Source organism: Sinocyclocheilus anshuiensis, unplaced genomic scaffold (assembly GCF_001515605.1).
Source record: "Sinocyclocheilus anshuiensis isolate Anshui unplaced genomic scaffold, SAMN03320099.WGS_v1.1 scaffold6, whole genome shotgun sequence".
Lineage (NCBI taxonomy): Eukaryota > Metazoa > Chordata > Actinopteri > Cypriniformes > Cyprinidae > Sinocyclocheilus > Sinocyclocheilus anshuiensis.
The window spans coordinates 687,398-692,090 of NW_015547668.1; the positions used below are offsets into that span (position 1 = coordinate 687,398).

Here is a 4,693-nt window from a genome sequence, read left to right on the forward strand (position 1 = left end):
TAAAATGTGCTGCACACATCTGGATATTTGGGTTGAACTGTTCTGGAACAGTGTTGTAAAAACAACTTAACCACTGATTTCTAGTTGTGTCCTCTTTTGGAAGGCCAAACAAAGTAGTTTCGCTTTCACAACGAAACACATAGAGTCAAACACGGCAGCTAGAGTGAGGAAAAGCACCACTAAAGCACCACTTCCAGTCATCTTTCAAAGACACTTCCTTATTTAACAGACAAGATAACTGTGTGCCCCTTCACCTTCTCTTATTGCTGTGGAAACAAAAGGGATTAATGTGTGCTCTCCTCTAATGCTCTTTGTGGATGGCCACAAAGCATCCACTTCCTGAACAGCCCGAGCCTGTAAAATATAGCAATGTTTGCCAGCCAGCCTGGCCTTTTCCAGAGATGGACACACCATGAACTGATGAAGTGCCTGTACTTACACAAGAAAAAGGACAGTTAGCTCTCCTATTTGTGTTACTTATTAAACACATATATGTCTCATACTGTCATTCTTATTGGCTTATTCATTACTTGATTAGTGTAGACATTTGATAGTGTTTTTCCATGAAGGAAAAATAAAGATATTTTCATTAGCATCTGTTCCCATACATAACTGTAATATGAATTTGTGAGAAATGTTCTTAAATACCATCTGTTTAACATTATTCTATATCTACAGGACACCAGTTGCATATGTTCTTAAGCCTTTGAAACAATGTAAGCAATGCATTTCACGTCAAACCTTAACCAGTGCTGCACCTTTTTTGTTGGTGCATTCCTTAGTCAGTGGTGCACAGGAAGAGTTGTGTAATAATAAGTGCCCAGCATCATAAGAGGCCAGTATTGCATAAGAAGTGCCAGCAGCAGGAGGGAATTATCTGTACAGTCGCATTGAGGTGCTGAGAAATAATAGCCTTATGAAATGGGTTTCTGGGAAACTGAACAGAGACTGACAAAAATCTAATGGCTGTCCGTGTACTTAAGTGACATTATAAAACAGTTCCACCTCTAAATTTGGATGCTGTAAAAATTACAATAAACACATTCTATATTAAAGCTTCAATATGCATATATTATTACTTGGATTACTTGTTTGTTTGTTTGTTTGTTTGTTTTTTCCAGCTACCATAATAAATAAAGTATTTATCGCACATTAACACATTGTATCATATTAATAGCTCTGCCATTTTCAAAAGCAACAAGCCAGTTGTAGCCAATGTATTTCTGTAGTCTTATCAGAAAGGAAGGAGTTTTTCTAGAGTGAGATATTTTATCCAAAATATTATGACAGAGACATGAAAATGTATCGAAGAGTAGGAATGACCCATGTCCTTTACCCATGGTAAAATCATCAGCATCTTGTGGATTATTACTCTAATTTACACTCTTTTAGTAATCATGCAAGCTAAGTTTCTTTGGCATTTGAGAATGATTACTGGCCAATTCAGGAAAACCCATGCAATTACTCACTGCTGTGTTGTGATCTCTGGGACGAGAGAAGACAAGAGCACAGCTGCTGTTGGGTCTTGTCATCCAAGTGTGATTTTCTCTCCAAAAGGCAGCCGGTCCATCTGAATGTCAGAGGCAGAGGAGAAAACAAAGCCCCAGCAGAACAAGGCCGATGGCGATGACTTCTGCTCATGCTGTGGATTCTGATCAAGTGCTTGAGAGAAAACGAAAAGCTCTTCTAGATCAGGTACTATCAGTATTCCTTTCCTAATCAAACAATCTCTTATCACAATGTGCTTCATGTGAACTGTAGAGAAACCATAAGGTCATATTGCTTTCTACCTAAATTGAAGGTAGTCTGTTTAAATAGGCATTAAATTACAGCACATAATAAACCCAATTCATAATCAGGATTCCTTGATGAACTAAAAGACTAGCTGCATGCCAGAATAAAGGCCCAGGTCCAAACATTGTCAATGAAATACAAGACTGATTACCATAGACACAAAGGAAACCTGTGTAGAAAAGGACCACAAACAGTGTGATATATTGTTTTTCACTTTATAGTGTGTTAATATTTACTAGCTGCACTGTAAAAAATAATAATCAAATCTTTTACAGTTTAATTACTCAAACTCATTAAAAAAAAGGGCAGCGTTGGTTGCCAAAAATGTACCCCCAAAAGACAGTTTGAATATTTAGGCATAACTGTAGGCATTTTACTGCTAAATATTTTACAGGAAATGTACATATATTTTAAAAATGTTAAATAGGTAAATTTAAACAAGTAGGTGTTTACATAGCCGTGGGAACATATTTTATCTGGGGGTGCTGGGGGCGGGGCTTGATGTTGCCATGGTGGGGGATTTTTGACAAAATCCTAATATGAATCAGCCCAAACTCAAAACAAAAATTAATATACAAATGAAGAGTTATATGCGAACCAATATATATTTGTGCTTTTGTGATTTTAGTTCAAGAATGTTTTCTTTAACATTTCTATTATTGAAGGGGATTTTACTAAATATTATCAACACTGATAAGGAAAAGTTTTGTTCAGTGCACTTTGGCGAATTCTCTCAGAAACAACAAAGTGCAGATGTAGGCTACATGCGATGTAAATATAAGAGACTAATTCATAATACACTGCAGACAACATCACTGATTATAACTTATAGCTTTTTTAGAGTGCTTACACTCACGCTAGACTGAATTCAGTGATATTCTTTGATAATGTAAACGTTCTTTGCTCGCTGTATAATTTGTTCGTTGTTTGTATAATCGAGGACATGCGGCGTTATAATTAAACTTAAAATGTCTTTTTATTAAACGTAATCAGGTTAAATACAAATTCAGTCTTTTTATGAGCAAGATATTTAAATAAGACTGAATTTGTATTTATATATGATCAGGGCCGTTTTAACCATAGGGCTAGGCAGGGCTGAAGCCCCGGGGCCCGAGCAAGGAGGGGGCCCGTGATTAGCTGTGGAGTAGATTGACTGGAGCGCCGACCGCCAAAGCCACCACAAGTCATAGCCCCAGGGCCCAGTGCGGTCTTAATGCGGCCCTGTATATGATGTGCGTAGTTAATAGATTACATTAGGCTACAGGGGTTTGAGCGCGTTTGACCAGAGACTAGAGCACAATTAAAGAGCTGTGCTTATGTGATTGCCAGGGCCATCTTGAGAAGTGAGAAAATGGCTCATAAAAAGGACGAGGACTTGAATGGTTTTTACAAGTCGGAATGTAAAATTACGGTAATATCGCGTGAACATTTCACATGAAATTCTGCGAGTGTGAGGGGGAGAAGTAGGGATGCGAGGCGTGCAAGTAAAATACAATCGCACTAGGCTATATTTCTGGTCAGTTTAATAAATAATTAATCACAAAACTATCACAAAAATTAAGTATCTTGGGGATAAAATTAAGATAATATCGTGTGAACATTTCAAGTGAAATTCTGCAAGTGTGAGAGGGAGAAGTAGACTAGTAGAATAGAATAGTAGAGTATTATAGAATAGTAAAGTATATTCATAGACTAGTAAAATAGCTGCAGCACCCTCAGCACCCCTAGTTCCCACGGCCATGGGTGTTTACCATAGCATTTTATACTAACATTGTTTATAATTTTATTATAAATTATAATAAAAATAGCTAATTTAATCAGCCTAATCATAGCCTTATAATAACATTTAAACAATGCATTTAAATGAATTAATGAATGAGGCATTTATATAGCGCTTTATTGTGCTGTACACCAAAGCGCTTTACAATCATATGGAGGGGGGGGTCTCTCCTCAACCACCACCAGTGTGCAGCATCCACCTGCATATATAATTATTTATTGGTAGTCATATGCTATATTCTCTATGAATAAATGAATAAATATTCTGTATGAATAAAAGAGTTTACTACACTTTCACTCTTTTGCTCTCCTCTGTTCTCATGCTTTCGTTGTCTTTTTCTTACATTCTAGCGCCATCTAGAGACATACTACAGACTACAGCGCTTGAAAGACGTGCTACATTACTGAGGGGAAAAGTTCAAAGACAAAGACAAGAGATGAAGCTCTATGATTCCAGAGAAGGACATAGAGATTAGGTATACTCTATTTCTATTTTAAGAGTAAGAATTTCACTTCACCTTGTCAATTTAACACTGAATGAAGCTTCTTGTTCATTCATGAACATAAAACTGAACTTTGATTTTTGTGATATTTAATTTGTGCTCTAAAAATGGACAACAACACGGTGCCCTTCAAGGTTATTGTGCAATTTAGAGATATGTGTCTATATCAACTACTCACAGAATATGTCAAGGCCTGAACACTTGGGTTAAACTGATGGAGGTCACAACTGCACCTTACATCACAATTAGTAACTGAATAAGAATACATTCATTAATACTGAGTATGTGAATTAGTGTAACGAGCAAAAGGCCTCATCAGTCTAGTCTTTACATCTTAGAAAAGGTTCATGAAAGAATTTTAAAATGAACCTTTTACCACAACAAAGGTTCTAAAAAATAACTACCAAATACCCAATGGAACATTTTAGAACCTTTAAGTTCAACATTGAACCTTTTTGATAGTTAGAAGTTCATATTTGCATTTTAAAGTTATTTAAATTACTGAACTCTAAAGGTGCATTCCCTTAAGAGTGTACACCCTCCTGGAATCAATGACTAATTATTACTAATGTATGTTCATTGTTCATTGAAGAGAGAGAGAGAGAGAGAGAGAGAGA

The 4,693-nt window shown here is 36.4% G+C and overlaps 1 long non-coding RNA gene across 1 annotated transcript in view; it reads left to right on the plus strand.

The window, feature by feature from the left end:
* Positions 1-3,982: 3,982 nt before the first annotated feature.
* LOC107702671 (uncharacterized) overlaps positions 3,983-4,693 on the plus strand; it is a 5,405-nt gene continuing 4,694 nt past the window's right edge. Inside the window, exon 1 of the long non-coding RNA XR_001635784.1 lies at positions 3,983-4,049. This is a non-coding gene — a long non-coding RNA (uncharacterized LOC107702671). The remainder of the gene's footprint in view (positions 4,050-4,693) is intronic.